Source organism: Pantherophis guttatus, chromosome 5 (assembly GCF_059756535.1).
Source record: "Pantherophis guttatus breed Tessera chromosome 5, ASM5975653v1, whole genome shotgun sequence".
Lineage (NCBI taxonomy): Eukaryota > Metazoa > Chordata > Lepidosauria > Squamata > Colubridae > Pantherophis > Pantherophis guttatus.
In genome coordinates, this window is record NC_142067.1 from 50,050,772 (window position 1) to 50,073,795 (window position 23,024).

The 23,024-nt window shown below is 37.6% G+C and overlaps 1 long non-coding RNA gene across 1 annotated transcript in view; it reads left to right on the forward strand.

Annotated features, from left to right (window-relative positions):
* LOC117671828 (uncharacterized) overlaps positions 1-23,024 on the forward strand; it is an 80,030-nt gene that overhangs the window by 11,306 nt on the left and 45,700 nt on the right. Inside the window, exon 2 of the long non-coding RNA XR_015734465.1 lies at positions 1,647-1,694. This is a non-coding gene — a long non-coding RNA (uncharacterized LOC117671828). The remainder of the gene's footprint in view (positions 1-1,646; positions 1,695-23,024) is intronic.

Below are 23,024 nucleotides of genomic sequence, written 5' to 3' on the forward strand. Positions count from 1 at the left end.
CCACACATGTGTGTCCCCCCCTCGCCCTTTTTTGCCTTGAAAAGGCAGAAGCTTGAAGAGATTGCAGAAAAAAAATGCTCTTAGAAGCTTCTGAGGATCAGGCAACTCAGCATAGATCGTCAGAGGTTTTTAAAGGGATTTTTTGAAGAGGTTGTAGGGGAAAAAAATCGCCTTAAAAGCTTCTGGCGATCCCAGCAGATTTGTGTGATCGTCAGAAGCTTCTAAAAGCATGTTTTTCTGCAACCTCCTCAGCTGAGGAGGTTGTAGGAAAAAAAATCCCTTTAAAAGCTTCTGGCGATCCCAGCAGATTTGCCTGATTGTCAGAAGCTTCTAAAAGCATTGTTTTCTGCAACCTCTTAAGGTTGTAGAAAAAATGCTTTTAAAAGTAAAAGTTAAAAAAAAAATTGGCCATGCCCACCCAGTCACATTACCCACAGAACCGGTAGTAAATGGACTACTCAGAGGGCTGAAAAAGTTATTTTTGACCGGTCCTCGCACTTTTGACCAGTCCTTGAACTTACGACTGTCCTCACATTTTACGTTTTGCGCCCTATCTTGTCACCGTGGTGAAGAGAAGTAGTGGTGAAATGACTGACACAGTTGTTAAGAATGCACAACGGGCATAAATGTGAGGATGGTCATAAGTGTGAGGACCGGTCAAAAGTGCAAGGACCAGTCAGAAATGACTTTTTTCAGCCCTCTGAATAGTCCCTATGCACATAGCCACGCCCACCCAGTCACATGACCAGCTAGCCATGCCTACACAGTCACATGATTGCCAAGCCACACCCCCAACTAAGCCACGCCCACAGAACCTGTTGTTAAAAAAATTGAATCCCACCACTGGGTGGGAGCCACCCAAACATCCAGGAGAACCTCATTCCATTTTCATTTTCTGGGCTAGAAAAGGGTCCCAAAGATGACTAATTGAAGGGATGTGGAGAAGATTAACCCATCAATTTGTACTGGACAGGAGCATATCATGGAGTTCCACAAGCAACAAGTCTCCATACCATGTAGAGCTTTATATATAAATGTACTGACATGCACACTTGGTGGAGCATTAAAAATAGACTTATCCTACTCTACTTTTCCTGCTAAATTCCTAAAGTAGGAATTTTCTTACTTTAATCAGTTCATTTTTCTACCTATGGAGATGAATGCCTCATTTTATGTTTCTAATGTAGAATAGAGAAACCGCAAATTTAGAAGAAAAATAATCCATTCATATGCTTCTGCCTGAAGAAAGAATTTAATGTGCAGAAATATATCTAATATGAAAATGAATCTAATATGAATTATTCAACTTTTCTGAGAATATTTACATGTAGTTTGAGAAATTTATGGAGTATTCATTCTGTGGTGTTTATATTAGTCTGGTCCCATTCTGATTTGTTGGACAAATTACATTAAGTAGACATTAAATTTGGATATGCCACTTATATTATCATCTATTCACTGAATTGTGGTTGATGGTTACTACAAACTTTTTACTACTTTTCTCTGCTGCTTCAGTTTTCTCCCATGAAAAGTATTTTTCTTTACTACCAAATAATGTCACAGTATGTCACAATGTCCAGTACATTGTTATATTTGCCAAGATATAATACTCAATTACAAATTATAACAATTTCATTTCTTTTCAGTTTTCACTCCCTGTACCTCGAAATTTGAAACATATGAACAATAAAAAAGTAAGAAAATAACCTATATCTTTTCCCTTGTTAGCATTTTGTTAGATGGTTGTATTAAAACTTCATCCTAAGCACAAAAGGTGGTAGAATATTTGTACTAATACTCATCTTTAAAGCCTTTAACCGCATCACATGTTAGTCAATCATTAAGGTTGCTTTATGAAAGAGCTAATCCAGTTATCTTGGTTTGTTTTTCTGCAGTAACATGATTATATTCATAAATATTCACAGCTCTCCTAGAAGTTATGTAGAGATGTAGAGTTATGTACTTCTTTCCAATATCAAAATCAAGGGAAGCTTTGACTGGCCAGAATGTTCTACATTTCCTACTAAAAGTGATTCCTTGCTACATTTTTGAAATTAAGTGTTATTGCTAAAAAGGACAATCAATATGCACAGGGAGCTTTGATATTTATAGGGAGAAATGTGGGAAGAAATATAGCACATCTATAATCTTTTTCTGTCATTTGTCTCTTTTCTCTCCAGGGTCATTTGGTGGCCTTTCTGTGCCTTTTCCTCATGCTTATACTATGTACGTATATGACAAATGTCCACATTCCATTTCTAGCTAAAATCATTCAAGGAGAATGGATTAGCTGAGCAGTTTGCTGAACTTTCTGTCTCTTTGCACACTTTTGTTTATCTTATGGAGAAATCTGTTTGAGTCATCTAGACTTCAGATCAGCTAATTATGATCACAAAGTGTGAAAGGCCACAATAAAGTCCTCCCTGGAACTTTATTGTATTTGCAGAGAGATATGGCTTATTGGTCACATATACAGACATATTACATCCTTTCTCCCTTTGCTTGAAATAGGATAAATTTGATCCTTTGAGGGGAAAAAAAGGGCAGAAGTTACTGAACTACTTCTGTAGAAGAGTGGGGTTTAATATAATTCTTGTAGCCTGTTAAAATGTGGGAATTTGGGAAGCTTGACTGTTCATTTAACTGAAAAGGGGAATATGTGTTTCAAGAATCTTCTTGATTCTTCCCCTTTAAAAGGAGAAATAAAAATATTCAACCAATAATTTTGCTAGGGTTAATTTTTGCTTCTTTGTGTTGTCAAATCTAATTTCATATATTTCTTTGAACATGCAACTTTGTAATACTAGTCTATCCATCCTTCAGGCTAAACAAAGATATTAGTAGCATTTACAGTATAATTTTCATATAATCAGAAATAACAGTTCCCCGCAGAATCCTCTCAATATTCTAGCACATTCTATTTTGTAACATCTTTTGGTCTACCCTAGAGCATTGTTTTTTTCTTTTATAATTTTCCTTTTATGCTGCTGTTTTCGCATGATCTGAATGGCTTTTGCATCTTTTAATGTTTGTATCTGAATACTAAATGTTAATGAGAGTTTATATCTTTGTCATTTTTAAATAAAAATATTGCTTTTGATTATTTCTAGTGAGATTTGTCTCTCTTTAAAAGATGGAAGGAAGCATTGAATAATTTAGTCACATTTCTCTATACTATTGAGATTATTTTACATTTTTTACTTTTCATGAAAAGGCAGCCCTATCTTTTTCACACCCAAGAAGAAGGAATCAGGGGAAGTGCTTTCTGAAAGATAGGTGGTAGCAGTAATGGGTATTACCATTATCCCAAAACAGGGTGGAGACCAATGTATGAAGACGCAAAAGGTACCTGAGAGGAAAGGTTTGAGAACATCCGCTTTCTGTACCATAACCTTAGCTATCTGCTATAGATCTTCTAGCAGCCGTCTCCACCGTCTGGATTCTCTATCTGCTGCCAATTCTCAAGAAACACAACTATGCCAGAGAATACAGTAGTCCTTTTTCTTTTCTCCAACCTTTGAATCTCTTATCTGTCTTAATATAAAGACTGGCTTCTTAATTACCTTTATTTTCCACTCTAATAGGCCTTCTACATAGGTTGGCTTTCAGTCCTTCATACATTTTTGCTTCCTTCTGTGGCTGGATTTCTGGGTCCCAAAGCTAAGGCATGCCCACTAATACCTTCTTGTCAGAGTCATTTGAGAGTTGGACAGCATACAAGCTCCATGTATTATTATTAATATCCAAAACTAATTCTCTAAAGCAAAGAAAAGGGTTTATAGAGAACTCAGACTGGTTTTCTCATTTTCCTAAAAATCTCACTATACTATCTCATCATTAGCCATCGCAAATTATGTCTTGCTGGTCCCTAGTACCACTAAAATGTTATTTCCCCGCTGAATTCTATTTATCCTTGATTATTATTCTCTTCACTATACCTTTGGCATTTCCCTTTGATATATTTTTATTGTGTTGTTCCTCAGTAAAATCTCTCCTCTTTCTAAGACGTAGGTAATGCTGCCATTTTTGAGATCCATATTTGCGGGAGGTCTTACTGGTTAAAAGCTTCTATGTTAAAAGAGATTAGTTGTATTCTTGTTCCTTCTTGGCAGAACCTGTGTTAACATACCAATAAGTAGATAGTAAGGCAATAAGAAAACTAGACTATGTGTGCCTACAGTCCAAAGATAAGGTTTTACAGAATGGTTTCAAATTGCTTAACAATTCTGCACATAAGATAGATCAAATAAACCAATAGTCACATTTCTCTTTGACATATCAATGACATAGTCTGGTTAAAAAAAACCAACCTACTAAAGATAAAAGGTGTGATTATGAATTATAACAGTCCAATGAAATTTTTGGCATTCTCTAGACTGAGGACTCTGGACTGACCAATTTAAATGATTTCAGTGTGGTTTAATTTGGAGGATACCGGCTTGTTAGATATGCCATATGAACATTACTATCCTTGAGTAAATTCCTATCACTGTAATTTAATTAGTGAAGGTATTTTGGCAGAACTTCATGTTAAACTAATTATAGTATTTTATTTACTGGCTTTTCAAGCCTGAGACTTTACCCAGAATCAAAATACAAACAACACTGAAAGTCTGAGCCAAGGTTTTCTAGGTGATGAGAATATAACTGAGTTCCTGTTTTATTTCAGATTTAGGAATAGGGTTTTGATCAACTCACAGGTTTTCTATACTGATGTGGCAATCTTGATAAATTAAATAGGTAAAGTTAGCTATTTAAGAAATAATATAAGAAAGATCATGAAATAGTTCGCATAAATGCTTTTTGACATCGTTGTATTATGGAAATCCCCCCTTCTCTCTCTGTGTGTGTATGTGTGCACGCACATACACACACACGTATTTGAAAAGGAAAGTATTTGGAGCAACACATTGAAGATAGATTTCCTGAAATATTTAATATATGCTTTAGTTTTGTTAACGTAAGCTTAATATCTAACAAATCTAGCATTCATAAGGGCTGATATCAAAATCCATAAATGTACATGACAGCTCTTATAATCTGTGCCAATGAATTTAGAATGACACAAAGTATTTTTTATGAAACTTGCCACTTTGCATACACTAAACATGTTAAATCATTGTAAACTGAGGATATTTTGCAGTTATTTAGATAATGTTCCCCAAAGCTTTAAGAATGGTTTATTGCAGTTTCTAAGAGTTGTCTAAATGGATCTCAAATCATGACATATTTCAGATAATATCTTTTCCCTCATTTTAATCCATCATATGTTGTAAGAAATAAAGTATTTTCTAATGTAGCATCTCAAGAAATTATAGTAAGTCAACCTTTTGATGGCTGCATGAAAATTTAGAGAAGAAACATGATCGATATGTGAAGAAGTTCAGTGGTGGCACTGAGTAAGCAGAAAATTATTTTGTTCATACAATTTAAAAATGTTTTGAATTGAGTTTAAATTCTCTATGAGATACCGTATGCTATTGTAAATGAAACATTAATACTCAAAGGAATATTTTTAGGTTATGTTAGGTACAGTGAATGGGGCAATTATTAAAAATCGATTGCTCTATGTAGAAATGCTTTCTGCTATAACCAAAGTAATCCTACAATCTTTCATGTGTAAAACATTTTCTTTCATCATTTTTTTCTACTCACACAGGTGATAGCACTGTAGCTAGAGAGAAAAATGTTTGCGCCCATATAGAGCACTTGTCTGCAACTTCTTAAATTAATAAAGAATATAGTTTTCCAAACATGAAATATAAATATCATTCTCCTACTTCACCCCCATTTGCTTCTGCTGTGAGCAAAGCAATAATGATGTTTAATTTTTATACTACCAAGGCTGGAAAAATTCTTGTAGAGTGTTAATTGTCAAAGGAAACGAAAAACTCAAAATTTGATATGCTTGTTTAAATTGTCAAAAATCATTTTCCTCTGTATTAACATCTTATTTGGTGAAGAGATCTGGGGAAATGAAAAGTTTCTATGTGCCTTTGAAATGATTATGTTGTTATCATTGAACTCCTAGAAGTAATTAAAGAAAAGTTTAAGCTACTACATGTTAAAAAAAGATGTGTATATGTGTGTGTGTGTTTAAGAATTTAACAAACTATGAAAGTATATTATATTTCATGAATTGAGAAGATAACATGATCATTCTGTCCTAACTTATAAGATACATTTAAAATATTAGAATTTCAATTATATACTAATATTATTTATTTACAACTCTTTTATGAAGTTTCAGTCATGAGAATCATGACTTACAAATGCTTTATAACAATAATAGAAAAAAGAAAATACACTCACAAAACACATACACATATACACATGATTCTCTAACATCAGTAACATTAAATGAAATAAAGTAAGATATTTATTTATTTATTTATTTATTTATTTATTGGTTCGATTTATATGCCGCCCTTTTCCAGAGACTCAGGGCGGCTTACAATGCGTTAAGCAATAGCCTTCATACTTTTGTATATACCTGCTTAGTAGGGCTTTCGGCACCCCCTAAGCGGTGTTCTTTTTTATACAAAGTCAGCTTATTGCTTTTAATGCCTTTACAAATCAAGGGCATATTTCATCATGTGCTCATTTTCCAAAATTGTATGCTGATTGTTGGTTATCAGTTGTAATAAAATGTCCAACATTGTTGCAGTTTAAAATTGTTATAATATTTCCAATATTTTAACTGCAGATATATAATATCCTTTATAGAAAGCCAAACCCAGCCCCTCAGCTATTAAATGATATATTAAGCAAATTCATTTTCTACATATGCATCTTCTAAAAAACAATGTGTCAGACCTACCCCAGTCTGATCCCTTAGGAAAGTAAAACTCTCGACTCCAGTTGGTTGAAGTGAAAGGACACTTTTACTAAAGGATGCTGATTGTAGTAGAGTCAAGCGGAATCTAAAATTCCTGCACGCCAATACAGAAAGAAAACCCTGGCTCCCACTAGACCTCCCTCCATGATCCCTCCATGCCAATCCAGCACCACCGAGATGTTATGAGAAACACTGAGGTATTTGGGCCGGTGAAATTCCACTCTCAGGGCTAATGGCCTTGAAGATGCCGGTGTACTGGGGCGAACTGGATTCCAAAATGCTCTGTTCTTCCTCAACTGTCAATTTTTTTAAAAAAAATTGATTTATATGCCGCTCTTCTCCGGAGACTCAGGGCGGCTTACAATGCGTTAAGCAATAGCCTTCATACTTTTGTATATTTATACAAAGTCAGCTTATTGCCCCCACAAACTGGGTCCTCAATTTACCTACCTTAGAAAGGATGGAAGGCTGCGTCAATCTTGAGCCTGGGGAGATTCGAACTTGCAGTAATTGCAGGCAGCTGAATGTTAATAACAGGCTATTAGCCAGCTGTGCCACGAGGCCCCTCCCAATTTCCCCTCCCAATTTCCCCTCCCAATTTCCCATCATAAAGGTCTACAGCTTTATTGCCCATTTATTCCCCCCTGCCTTCTCCAATTGCTGGCAAGGTACCAAGCCGAAGCTGGTGGATCTGACACAGTGAATCTTTACATAAAGGAGCAAAAATACAAATCTTAATTTCATGATTTGAATTATGGAAATCAAATGACATTTCAAAAAAGCTTTTCTTTTTTTAAATAAATATTTCTTATGTTTTATCAATAGAAATAAATTCAAAAGAAAAAAAATACATCCAACAGTAACAATAACAACAAAAGAAAAACAAATCTGTACAAAAAAGGAAAAAAAGAAAAAGGATAAGGATAAGGATAATTTTGTTTCTATACCACCCCTCTCCCGAAGGACTCGGGGCGGTGTACAGCCAGGTAAAAACACAATACAAATATCACAATTTAAATTTAAAAAAATATTAAAAGTATTACATTTAAGGCCAATTAGCTAAAAACCCAACAATTTAAGAATTCCGAATTTAAAACTCAATTATGAAGCTAGCCCTGCCTGTTGGAAGAGCAGGGTCTTAAGAACACAGCGGAAAACTCGGAGGTCAGAGATCTTGCGTATGTCCGGGGGCAGTTCATTCCAAAAGGCAGGGGCTCCCACAGAGAAGGCTCTCCCCCTGGGTGTCGCCAGCCGACATAATTTGGCCAACGGCACCCTGAGGAGTCCCTCTCTGTGGAGCGAACTGGTCAGTGGGAGGCTATCGGTGGCAGAAGGCGGTCTCATAGGTACCCAGGTCCTGAGCCATGGAGCGTTTTAAAGGTAACCAACACCTTGAATCGCACCCGGAAGACCACTGGGAGCCAGTGCAGCTCGTGCAGGAGAGGTGTTACATGGGCGCAACGAGTTGCACCCATAATTACCTGTACGGCCGCATTCTGGACCAGTTGGATCCTCCAAGTGCTCTTCAAGGGGAGCCCCATGTAGAGAGCATTACAATAGTCCAGTCGGGAGGTAACATGGGCGTGAGTGACTGTGCGCAAGGTGTCCCGGTCCAGAAAGGGACGCAACTGGCAAATCAGGCGAACCTGATAGAAAGCCCCCCTGGCCACGGCCGTCATATGCTCTTCTAAAGACAGCCGTGCATCCAGGAGGACGCCCAGATTGCGAGCCCTCTCTGTAGGGGGTAGAGATTCACCCCCTATAGACAGCAATGGCATCAGCTGACTATACCGGGACACCGGTAGCCACAGCCACTTGGTCTTGGAAGGGTTGAGTCTGAGCCTATTTCTCCCCATCCAGACCCGTACGGCCTCCAGGCAGTGGGACATCATGTCAAGGGCATCATTGGGGTGGTCTGGGGTGGAGATGTACAGCTGAGTGTCATCAGCGTACTGATGTACCCTCACCCCAAAACCACGGATGATAGATCTATCATCTGTGTAAAATACTTTTTCTTTGTAAACTACAAACAATAAAGTCAGCTCTTTTTACTGATGAAGATAGCAAAATTTCCCTTTATTTATCCCTCTGCATTCAAGTGGAAAATCAATTATCATTTTGAAAGGTCTATCTGTTAGGAACTGACATTTGGGTAATGTGAACTTCAAACATACACAGAATGAATGTTTTACACATGCTGAGTAATACTCTTAAATGGCCACTTTTAAGAAGTTATGTTTACACGCATAACAACATTGTTGTTTGAATATACAGTATATCCTGCTCTTATTTCCTTGGCAAGTATAAACAGCATGCTGCCACATTAACCCTGTCTTTCTTAGTCTCTTTAGTACAGCCTCTTATAATATCTACATTAAGACAGTTGGGTACCAAGTTGGATATCAACAATAGTTCAATTCAATGAAACTGTTTTTAGAAAGGATTTCTACTGAAATTAATGCTTCAATTATAAAGTAAGAAATAAAAGAATGATCTTGTTGAAATTAATAATTTTAGGGCAATGTTACATGTTTTCTGTATATCATTCCAAATGCTTTATTTACAACATTAAAATAATAATTGTGATAAACCTTTGAAATTACAAAGCCAATGAACTGGAAACCAAGGCAAGATTTACAGTATATATAGGGTACGATATATTGTTTATTACTTACTAGTTAGCAAATAAAGGTTGATGTTTGATCTAAATAAAAGAATTGGATAGAAAAAAAATCCTACTGTATTAATAAAAAGATATTATTACATTAATGGAAAGGATTTTCATTGTACATGTAGTCCTCAACTTACAACAATTCATTTAGTGACCATTCAAAGTTACAGTGGCACTGACCTATGACCATTTTCCACACTTACGACTGTAGCAGCATCCCCACAGTCAAAATTCAGATGCTTGGCAACTGCTTCATATTTATGATGGCTGCCCTGTCCTGGGATCATGTGATCATCTTTTGTGACCTTCTGATAAAGTGAAAGGGGAAGCCATATTCACTTAACAACTGTGGCAAGTAAGGTCATAAAATTGATCAAAACTCACTTAACAAATATTTCATTTAGCAACAGAAATTTTGGGCTCAGTTGTGGTCATAAGTTGAGATCTACCTGAATTTAGGTTTGGAATCCTCTCAGTCATAGGAGAGTTTTCTTTCTAACACTGTTTTAACAGTGATATAGATATAATCCAGAGATTAATGCTAAATTAAGATTTTAAAAAAGGTCTCATATTAAACAGTCCTAATACAAAATAAAATTAATTGTTCTTATAAAACACTACGCCTTTTAGGTAAAAAACAATTCAGAGATTATTAGTTTATTCCTTTTTATAAAGCAAGTACCAAACCTGGTATATGGAAGGTTAAATAATTTATTCTGCCCCATAAATTAATTTTCTCTTGAGACTTGGAATTATCACTGACTTCCCAGGTTGTATAATTTATGATCCAATCTGAGACATAGCTAAAATATTGAACATGTTCTTGTCTGTCCACAGATAAAATATCAATTTCAACCACAATTACTAAAGCAAAAGTATGTACTAGATAATTTTTCTCAGTAAGAAGAGAATATTCTATGGGTCGTATGTCCAATACAGTATAGAAAGGAGTGTCACTGCAGCATAAGATTAGATTTGTGGTTTTAATTACAGGTGCATCATACTTTCAATTCATGTCTACCAAGGTATTCATGCCTTTTTCACATGTGCTGCTGCCCGATATGATTTTCCCTTTTTTATACTTATACGTTTTTTAATTTTTCCTGTGTAAATGAAGGATTTGGCATTTGTCCCAATTTAAAATCACCTTATTTATTGCTGCCCATTCTTCCAGATTGTCAAGAAATGTAAGAAAAGAGCATATGGGAAAATATTACTTTATCCTCTAGTTAATTAAATAATTAAAGGTTTTAATAAACTTGGTACTTATTGATTTTTTTTTAATGATTCATGTTTAGAAAGCCCCTAAGCCATTTAACAAAAAAAGTTTGGGATTATTTTTTTTGAAAAAGTTGAAGAGCAGTCTTTGTTGCAATGTTATTTTACATTCCTAAAATTAACAGCTACCTCCCAGACACAAAATACACAAACTTCTCAAGCAAGATCTTTCTGAATGTGACATGCTCCAACTCAAATAGGCAGGAAGATATTCTATCTGACTCAGAAACTGAAGAGGCAGACCTGATGGGTTGCAGACCAAAGAAGCAGTAGATAATCATATGGCTGAAGCAGCTGCCAGACAGAATAAATCAGAATTTATGGGTGTGGATCAAATAATGAACAGATACTGACAGGTCACCAAGCCCAAGAACATGCCGGGAGCTAAGGAGGACAGTGCAGAGGTAATTAGCCTGTTTCCTCAAGAAGAGAAAGCAGGAAATCCCTAATTCATTCTAGCAACCTTGGCTATGTTGGGGAAAAACTTTTAAATTCTTTTGTTGTGGTTAGAAATGGCTCTTTTGTTTTGGAACTTTATTCCTCTGGCATTTTGTTCAAAGTTCCACTTGTTGCTTGCCTACATCCCCAAATAGACTCTGGGATCAATTTATGTAACTCTCTAGTTATAGTCCTTTGGACTACATCAGACTACAGGTAGTCCTTCATTTACAACTGTTTGTTTAGTGACCACTCAAAGTTTCAGCACTGAAGTGACTTATGACAAATTTTCAGGCTTATGATTGTTGCAGCATCCCCATGGTCACGTGATTTTCATTTGGATGCTTAGCAACAGCCTCATATTTATGACGGTCACAGTGTCCTGGGATCATGTAGTCACCTTTTGCAATCTTCTGACAAGCAAAATCAATGGGGAAGCCAGATTCACTTAACAACCAGGTTATTAATTGAACAACTGCAGTGATTCACTTAACAAATGTGGGAAAGTTGTAAAATGGGGCAAAACTCGCTTAACAAATGTCTCACTTATCAACAGAAATTCTGGGCTCAACTATGGTCATAAGTCAAGGGCTACTTGTACTCTCATGTCTCTATCTCCGAAAATGACCTGTTAGCGGTTTGGGTACTGGTTAAGCTACAAAGTAGCAACTAACTCCTTAAAATTAATAGCCTTAGTTACTGTCTGTATATTAATGTGTCTCACCACTAGTTACTTCAAAGTATTTATTATTCAGCAATCAAGACTCTCAGACTTTTAACTGCCTCACCTTTTATGTGTATAGTTCGCATAAACCAAACACTGTAAGATTGCTTTTATTTTCAGTGAATGTTTGTCTAACATTTTTGTCTTTGAAATTTATTTTCTCTGCATTAGCTCAGTTATTTCTTAGCAACACCAGTTTCTTTAATTAAGATAAAACCACCAATATCTTATTGCCTGCCTCAAAAATTTAATTTTCCTTTATATTTTTTCCATTGGAGGATCTTTTAAAATGATTGCAATTTGAATAATTACATATTTTTTATCAGTTTCATATATTTGTTGCATAATCTATATATTACTAAAACTCTTGTTGTCAGGCCCTTTAATTGGGCAAAACAGTGCATCACAGGGCAACAATTGTTGAACCCAAATGGGATAACTTACAGAACATGTCCAAAATCCAGGATTCATGACTCCAAAGGGAATGAAATTTGAGGAAGTTGTAGGTGCTTCAATGCTACTGCTGTTTGCTTCTGAGCGGCTGTTGCGGTCACATGATCTTCATTTTCAACAGTCTGTGACAGTTTCCTAGCCAGTCTCACAATCTCTCACTCCCACCCCTACCCAGCAGCAGCCACTAACCTGCTTTTTAGAAAGGAAAGGGGAGTGGGGGAGGAAATGAATGGAAAGGGGAGAGAGGGAGGCGGGGAAGGTAGGAGGAGCAAGGAAGAATGAAATCCCTACCAACATACATAGCAAGACGGGAAGCAGAACTAGAACATAGAAAATATGGAGATGCTGGGAGAGGAGTATTAAACCTCAAACCTTTTGCTCTTTTGGGAGTACCTGTGCTGTTATTGTATATGTAACAATCCACTGGATCTTGATTCTTGGTGTATGGGGTCTTGAAAATATTAATTTAGCTTGATGGTAAATGGGATTCTTCAATAAGTGTGGTTCATCTCCATCTACTTGGTGATGCATCATTTAGCAGGACAAGTCACTGTCACTAGCCAGGACAGTTTTTTCCATCCTTTATCAAGTGTTCCTAGGTTTTGGGGGGGTTTGTTTTGGTCTACCGGTCAGATGCATTATTTCACATCATACAGTAGCATCTGAAAAGAACTTAGGCACCCTAAAATACCTCTGGAAAACATGTTTTTGTTGAAAAGGGTTTAGTAGGCAAAGGGGGAGTTTTTGGTTATCTGATAAGATGCTGTTTGATAAGAGGCTGACTGACAGAAAGGGCTAAATAAAGAAGATGACCCAAATTAAAGCTTCAATAGAGAGGCAGGAAAAAAAACCCCGGCTGGACAGCCGGTAGCAGAGCTAGAGGCAGCTGTAAACTCATAATCTAGAAGGAGGACCATATTTGGCCTGAAGAATTTCTAGTCAGCAATCCAGAATATGACGACACTGATACTGATTACCATAGTGACAAGCAGAGAACAGGCAGTGGTGGAAAAAACCTGTCACGGTTTTGAGGAGAAAAAAAAAGTACAGTATAAAGGAGCTGGCTGTAGACTTTTGAATAGGAGGGTCTTTAGGAGGAAGCCAAGCCACCAACATTTTTTAGTCTGGCCAAATAAGTTACCTTCCTTTTTTTTTCTTTTCTTTCTCTTCTGGGTTTGGAACAAAGAAATAGTCCTAACGAAAGGGCAAAAGTAGCAAAATGAAAGGCTAACCAATAAAACAATGTAAAGGAAAGTATAAGCAAGAGTGTTAATAGTTATAAATCACAGCAATAGGTTATAGCATGTTGAGATGGAACAGTGCGAATTTATGTTGAGTTTTGGCTCTTTGAAAAGGACTATCATTTACATAACTATTTGTTTATTTATTCATTGGATTTGGAAGGCACCCAATTCCAAAGTAAGACGCTTACAATTTAAATGAGAAAAACAAAACAAAGAATTAAAATCCCACTTACAAAACTGATGGGACTCCACAGGGATCCTATTCAAAGACCTGGAAGAAAAGCCAGTTTTTCAAAGACCATTCATCATTAGGGTAACTCCCAAACTACAATTATTTATAACCTTTTGATAACAAATTAGAACAATAGTACTGTTATTGTCATCTGTTTTAACATTGCAGTTCCCCAGAAAGAGAACATCTGTCCTGAAATTGAACCTGCTCAATATTATGATCGCTTATCTCTGTTTTTCTCTTCCTCAGAGCCATAGTTTAGTTTAATATAATGAAACATGATGAAATATATTTCATCATTATATAATGAAATATTCATATAATGAAATAATTTTTAAATGATCCCTACCTCCTGAGTGTCAGCTTCATGAAGGAGATTACTACTTAGAACCAAACTTGCCTTTCTGTCATACAATCATGTAGGGTTTCATTGTGATCAACCAGTGTTTCTCAACCTTGGCAACTTTGTGGACGTGTGGACTTCAACTCCCAGAATTCTCAGCCAGCAGGGAAGTTGAAGTCCACACATCTGAAAGCTGCCAAAGTTGACAAATCCTGAGATAAAGCATTCCTTGATTATGAACAAAACTCATAAGGGGAGACCAGGTCAGATTCCACAAGAATGCCTGCAACTCTATTGATATATCATGTGTTGAAAGCCTGATAGCATTTTCCTTCTCTTTTACTCTTATACTTATTCTCTTATACTCAAGGGGTTTAAATGCAGCTTATCTCAATTTCCTTATAATGGCTTTTCTCCCTGCCCTGCACTTAAATCATGTTTTTCTAATTGTCATCATATTGTTTCTACAAGGTCATTTCTATGGTTTTCTACATTAGTGTCTAGTATCTGTATAATTTGTACTATAAATCATTAGAAACATATAATGTGAGGGTTGGCACTTGGAAGTGACCTTGGAGCTAATCTAGACCAACCTTCTGTATTATTATATTCTCAATAGATGGCCATATGGCCTGCTTAGATACATCCAGGAAGAAGAACTCTACTCTTCCTAAAATAATATTCTTTGTTAACCAGTTCTTACCAATAAACAATAATCCAGTAGAACAAGATATATATAAAATAATCATTATCTAAAACAATTATAAAAGCAAAACAGAAAAATAATAGGTGAAGGAGTAATGATAATATAATAAGGGAGCCACCTTAATTATTAACCCATCTCCATTAGTTCAGTTCAGTGATGTTAAACTTGTGTTCCAGGAAGCTCATCCTTTAGTCCCACCTTGTTTTCCAACTAGGAAACTATATGATAGACTTTCCATTTATTGGATTGAATGTCACTCAATGGATCTGTTTGCCTGCAGCTTTTATAGGAGTTGCTGCCCATGAAATGCTACATTCTAGATTTGCTGCTATGTGTGATGACTCCCCCATACACTTCCCCAGATACCTTTCCAAATGTCAGCTCGGAGGAAGATGAACCAGTTCCAGGCATGCCAGGAGGGGAGTTGGTTACTTGCCCAAAGCAGCCATCTGAGAGTGATTTGGCTGAAGCACAGCTGCAGCAGGACAGCCTTCAGGCTTCACGTGGGGAAAGCACACAGCTGCAGCTGGTTAGCGATGAGGAAGAGGAACTGCCTTCTGCACCTGATCCATGAACACATAGGGCAGAGAAAAGGCAGGAGCAGTGAAGGTCAGCCAGATTACTCGTGAGGAGGCAGCCTCGCCCTTCTTGATGGGTTGCACCAGAAGTTGGCTGTTTAGGACAGCAGACAGATGGGGATGATATTGGGAACAATGTGTTTGTTTTCTTGCTGTGTGTTCATGCCTTGAACTTTGGATTGTGTCTCTTCAGCCGTTTTCTTTGCCTTGCCTTTGCCTTGGACTTGCCTTTGTCTTGAGGTTTAGTGTTGGCTTTATTTGAGTAGCTGGTGGAACTGATTGGGGTTGAGCTGGTGCACAGGGAATTGCTGGGGAATATCAATTCAGCCTAGGAAGCCTTGATAATTACTCCTTACACCCATGATGTGTGTGTGTGTGCGTGCACGCATGCACATGAGTGGGACAGCATAGTACAGAACATATATTGGCTTCCTGGCAATTTGGAGGAGGTGCTTCTAGCCTTGGGAAGAGGACCTGATGTAGCAGCTGGTTTTCATAGGGCCAGGCTGGGCACACCCACACAGCAGTGGGTGGAAGAAAACAGTGAAGGTCATTTGGGGCTGCAGGGGCTGCAGAGTGCAGGGCAGCAGGAACAGCTGGGGCTTTGCACTGTAGCTCTGAAGTGGCTAGCCAGGGAATGATGCTTGGGGCAACACTCCTTGAAGTGGCAACACCAGTAGCTCTGGGTGAAGTAGAGATCCAGGGCAATGGAAGCCAGCTGAAAGTACTGAGGACCTCTACTTCAACCCCACTGCCCTCAAGATTGCTGTCACCACAATAGCAAAGAACAGAAGTCACCGGATAGCCCCATTTGTTCAAAGTGTCTCTGTAGCTTGTTCCCATGCACAGTCTATTCAAGAATTTCCATACCTGCTATTTTAAGTGAATTGATCATTAAAGTAATGTTCTCTGGCAGTGACATCACTCAAAATATTCACTGTATAAGTTACAATTACCTGTTGATGATAGTGGATTGATCCCCCCCCCACACACTTTCAGGTTTATCACTAGGCATTCATTTTCATTCAGTTCTTGCTTGAAATAAGAATTTTCATAATTTGCCCCCTTTTTATACTCAGTTTGAAAGGTATTACATGATTCCACTAAAGTCCTAGCAACTGTTCGGACTGTTGCTTATGGATCAAATTCAAGTTCTGAACCTAATTATAAAAGAGATTTATGAAAGATATTGGGGCGCAGATTTAATTTTTATCTTCTGATATTTTGCCAATATTTTCTATGTTAAAATAGATTTTATTTTTGGGAGACAGAAAAAAGAATATTTAAAAGTTCAAATCAAATTATGTGCACTAGTATTATTTGGTTGATAGGGCCCAAAAATGTTCCATGGAAAAATTTTCACTTTTAAGTTTGGCAGTTTCAAAGTTGCACTGTTTGCTTTTCAGGTGATTCCTCTAACAATGGGGAAGCTAGAAGTATATTGCAATTATTTATTATTTTATTACAATTTTCAAATTGTTTCCAACATTTCAATAAACATTTTTTGCCATATTTAAAGCTGCTGGTTCCTTTAAGTGCAAATTCAAATCTCATGAAATATGCTATAGTTATTTTTTTTCACATCAAATAATATATCACAAATATTCATATAGATAAATCATATGAGACAAATACAGTAATTCAAATCAATTCAAAACATCAAAAATTCCCAGAAAGCCCACAACTCTATTGATTGCAGGTGTTGCCCTATCTCTGTGAAATACACTTCTTATTTATAAATCTAAAATGGATGCACATTTCTTTTCAGAAGTAGGGAATTGCCATTTTTTTCATGTGGAGGAGGCCCCAACCATGTTCACTTGGTATCTCTCATGGACAGATACAGTAATATTTTTATCTGTTAGAATATAATCCTCAAAGTTATTTCAGCACTTGGGATTCCATTTGCTGAAGCATTTATTTGAAAGAGTAAAGGAGTGAAAAATACATTATAGTAGCTGTAAGAAAAAGAGGAGTCTTGAATTAATATTCTCTCCTGAGCTTTTTCTGACCTCTGAAGGAATGGTAGTTCCTTTTTCTGATATTATAAAATCAGGAAAGAGATAATTTTGAATTTTGGAAAGAGATAAAGATTAGTGTTAATTTCTAATGAAACCAGCTGTGTTTTAGGTATCATGCTGATTTCTGGCCTGCCCAATACTCAAGAATGTGTACAGAGGTATGCTTCTGAGCATGCATGAGTAGATGGGACTTCCAATTTATGAAATAACCAAAGAGGCTTATTTCACATATAGATTATCTTCTTCTGGCCCCAGGCAAACCTCTTTTTGTATTTTTTTTGTACTTTAGGAAGAATTACAATATTTTAGAACTTTAGAGTTAAGATACAAACTGTGCTTTTTTACTGAATTTATTATGCAGTTTGTAATTTTTTTCTGTCATCTTAACCTATTGTACATACTTAAGAAATTGTCACTGGGCAATATAAAAATCCAAAATTAAATAATAATAAAATGAATATGTGCATGTCTATGCTTTTTCCTCTGTGAGACTGTTTAGATGTATTGTTTTCTAATCAGAAAGTGTTAACTTTAAAAAATGAGCAGAATTCCTGCAAAAGAATTACAAGGAGATAATTTTACATTCTGACTAGCTTTGTGGAAGACACAGATTTAAAGAGAGCAAAAGAAATTCCAATTCTTTGTAGTAGTAAATTCAATTTTTTTAAAAGAAAGATTTCAACAAGGCATGGAAACCATTAAATTGATTATTTTCTTCCTTCTTTTTTAAGACACTGTGATAGCAGCTTTTCAAATTGTTTTTAGTATTTTCTACTTTTCAGTATCATCTGCAGAGAAGCTTCTAATGAGGAATGATAAATTGACATCTCACAACTAGGGGGAGATATCACAACTGAACACGCATTTGGATGCTTGATCTGGACCAGCAAAAAAAAAAAAAAAACACCTTTCCCTCTCTAGAGAAAAAAAAGAACTTTGTTCATAAGTGCTCCAGACTGCTGTTTGTTTTGTGTGAGTAGATTTTAGAAATAATATTTTTGTGGTCTTTTGCAAACAGCTGGGAGTTATGAGATTCTACTGAGCTCAGAGACATTAATGTAGTTTTTATGGGCATAAAGTTTGACCAAACCTTACTTTTTAAATCATTCTGGAGGTTTTTTAAAAAACAACAACAACACAACAACATACTGTTCATTAAAGATCGAAAACTTTCAGAAAGGCAAGTCAAGTTGTATTCACTTGGTGAATTTTGCTTCAATCCTTTAAATAAGAAAATTACAAGTTTAAAGTTTTTCAAGTTTTTTTTCAGAATATACAACAAAAGGTGATTACAATGTAGATTTTAGAAAGTTTTAAATGGATCAAGGGTTTAGAAGGACTGAAATTAAAGAAGAACTTTGAAGTTAATTAAAAGAATCCTTTCCCCTGGGAAAGGTCTATGTTTATATTTGGAAACAACTGATAACACAACTTTGAAGGTTGGACGCTAAAGGTCATTAGGAGGAAATAAATGTATCAATGACTACCTTAAGAAACATTTATGATGAATGGGCTAAAGATGTAATTATAAAGTTATCTGTTATTTTGGAATTGGAAGAAGTGATTGAGAAGAAGCAAGTTACACTGAATAAAATTGAAATTTATTTGAATGTGAATTTTAAAATGATATCCCATAAGAAAGAGATGGAAATAATAAATTTACAAATGAAACTGAGTAACAACTTACTAATTACAAAAGACACATAAATATCAAACCAGAAGAATGATATGGATAATTTCTCTACATTAGATTTACAACAAAGGTGTCAACGATTTTGTAAGAGTAAATGTAGAAATATGAACAGTGATGTGCGTAATGTTCTTTTACTTGAATTACAAAAGGGGTTTGGTAAAATATCAATGATTCTGAGAGAAGAGACAAAGAGTATGAGGCAGATGTTAGGATTTTGAGGACTTGAGAAAGAAGAATACAAAACCAGTTTATTTGATTACAGTTAACACAACTGAATTGCTATTTTTGGTAACGTTTAATGGATTTTTGTTGATTAGGATTGTATGACAATGTTTTACAATTTTTACTTATTTGAAGAGAGGAAATAGAAGAGATATTTTTAGCTAGAAATGGAGGGATATAAAGAGTTTAGCATTCAAATATAAAGGGAAGCATTCAAATAGGGTTTAGTAGATATAGTTTGTAATAGTTATGCAGCCAACCCTTAATGCTCTCTTATGGAATGCTATGTTTAATTGTATGATGCTTTTTCTGGGGCCATAAGTACATTTCAGCTATTTAGAGAAAGTTTAAAATAATTGTGTTTAACAATTAATGGAAAAACAGGCACTTTACTATCAGTTTACTTTATTTTCCTGCTAAGCTATTATCAATTAGACCCCTCAAAATTTGATTTAGCCATCAGAGATTACTCAAAGCATATCTGCATATCATCCAACAATATCAAAATGTATACTGTTCAAAGCCTACCAAAATAATTTGTGCATGTGAGCGAGAAAAAGCCCAAAGGACCTCTCCTATACCATGATAATAAAATATAGCATATAACAATTTAAATGCCTAGCAATAATTTAATTTAATTTAATTTAATTAATTAAATTTATATGCTGCCCCTCTCCAAAGACTCAGGGCGGCTCACAATACATTTAAAAAAATAATTATAAAAAAAAAACATTGAAAAATTAAAAACATTAAAAACATTAAAAACTCATTTACACCATTCATGGCCGGATCTCGCCAGATCACAAGAGCGAGATCAATGGCCCCAGGCCTGCCGGAAAAGCTAGGTCTTCACCGCTTTTTGGAAGGCCAATAGGGTGGGGATGGTCCAGACCTCAGGAGGTTCCGGAGAGCTGGGGCAGCCACAGAGAAGGCCCTCTCCCGCGGGCGGCATTGTTTAGCTGATGGGACCTGGAGGAGACCAACTCTGTGGGATCTTACCGGTCGCTGGGAGCTATGCGGTAGAAGGCGGTCTCGAAGATAGCCTGGCCCTGAGCCATGTAGGGCTTTAAAGGTAATAACCAGCACCTTGAATTGTGACCGGAGACCAATAGGGAGCCAGTGCAGCTCACGGAGAATTGGTGTAGTGTGTGTGTACCTAGGTGCACCCACGACAGTTCGCGCGGCTGCGTTCTGGACCAACACTTTTCAAGGATAGCCCCATGTAGAGCGCATTGCAATAATCTAACTGTGAGGTGACAAGGGCATGAGTGACTGTGAGGAGAGCCTCCTGATCCAAGTAGGGTCGCAATTGGTGCACCAGGCGAACCTGTGCAAAGGTCCCCCTAGCCACAGCTGTCAGATGTTGCTCTAATCTTAGCTGTGAGTCTAGGAGGACACCCAAATTGTGAACCCATTCTGAGGGGGACAATTTCTCCCCCCCCCAGAACCAAGGATGGACAATCAACATAGTCTTTAGGAGGTAATACCCATAGCCACTTGGTCTTGTCTGGGTTAAGTTTGAGCCTGTTGACTCCTATCCAGATCCTCACAGCCTCCAGGCACCGGCACATCACATCCACCGCATCACTGAATTGACGCAAGGTAGAGATATGCAGCTGGGTATCATCCGCGTATTGCTGATACCTCACCCCGTGTTGTTGGATGATCTCACCCAGCGGCTTCATGTAGATGTTAAATAGGGGAGAGAGGACCGAGCCCTGAGGCACCCCACAAATGAGGGGCCTAGGAGTCGATCTCTGTCCTCCTACCAACACCGACTGTGACCGACCAGAGAATTAGGAGGAGAACCACAGTAACACGGGTGCCTCCCACTCCCAGCTCCCTCAATCATCCCAGAAGGATACCATGGTTAATGGTATCGAAAGCCACTGAGAGATCAAGTAGCACCAAGATGGAGGAATGATCCCCATCTTGGGCTCGCCAGAGATCATCCATCAGCGTGACCAAAGCAGTTTCCATGCTGTAGCCAGGCCTGAAGCCAGACTGAAAAGGGTCTAGATAATCCGTTTCCTCCAATGACCTCAGGAGCTGAAGTGCCACCACTTTCTCTACAACCTTTCCCAAAAAGGGTAGGTTGGAGACTGGACGAAAGTTCTTTAATTCTGCTGGATCCAGGGAAGGCTTCTTGAGGAGGGGCCTTACAACCGCTTCCTTTAATGGTTGCGGGAAGGCCCCTTCCCTCAAGGACGCGTTAACTAAAGCCTGGAGCCAGCCTCGTGTCACCTCCCTCCTGTCCAAAACCAGCCAGGAGGGGCACGGGTCCAACAAACAAGTGGAGGAGCTTATCGCTCCTACAGCCTTGTCCACTTCCTCAGGAGTCAGAAGCTCAACTCATCCCACACAATGGGACTAAGACCTGCCCCTGTCATCTCGGTCGGAATTGCCCAATTGGAGTCCAGGTCCATCCGAATCTGAGCAACTTTATCCGACAGAAACTGCACAAACTCCTCAGCTCTACCCTGCAAGGGCTCCTCCACTCCCCCTACATTAAGGAGGGAGCGACTCACCCTAAATAGGGCGGCTGGGCGCAAATCAGCGGATGCAATAAGTGCGGAAAAATGCGAGCATTTTGCCGCCCGTATCGCCATTAAATAAGTTCTAATAAAGGCTCTTAAGAGTGTTCGGTCAGATTCGGAGTTACTGGTCCTCCAGCGTCATTCTAGACATCTCTTATGCCGCTTCATCTCCTGGAGCTCCTCGGTAAACCAGGGAACTTTCCTGGATCCACCGCCATGGAGAGGTCACAAAGGTGCAATCTGGTCCAGTGCCCCAGATGCCGCCCTATTCCAGGCAGCCACCAGGGACTCAGCCGGACTGTGGACAAGGGAGTCAGGTATCTCCCCAAGCTCCTTCTGGAACCCTTCAGGGTCCACTAGGCGCCTGGGGCGGAACCACTTAATCGGCTCCGCTTCCCTGCAATGAAGGAGTAGCGCTCTGAAGTCTAACCTCAGCAGGAAATGATCTGACCACGACAAGGGAGAAGCATCTATACCCCTTAATTCCAGATCATATCTCCACTGCCCCGAGAGAAACACCAGGTCAAGTGTGTGTCCCCCCCTATGAGTCAGACCCTGAACTACTTGGGTCAGGTCCATGGTTGTTATAGAAACCGTGAACTCCTGAGCTGCATCTGAGGATTCGCCAAGTGACGGCAAATTGAAGTCCCCCAGTACCAAGCTACATAACAGCCACCTTCATAACAGCCACTTCACTCTGATGTGAAAATGATGTCTTTTTAGAAGGAACTTCATCTGATGGACTCTCCTTTTCTGAAGATTTGTTAAGCTTCTTTCCAAGAAGGGTGTTGAATACTGATTTCTTTAGTAATATTTTTCTATAAGTATATATTTTTTTCATCTTAATACTTGCACTGTAGTCAGAAGTTGCTTTTATCTTATTTATCTTACCAAAGTATAAGGGATTTTTTTAGATGAACTTCAGGTTAAATATTTTTCAACATCAATCATTTCCTTTGAATGCATTCAAATAGATTGATTTTTTCCCCATTAACACTACCTTCTTAATGTAATTATATGTTCATGAACATTTGCATCTGCATTTT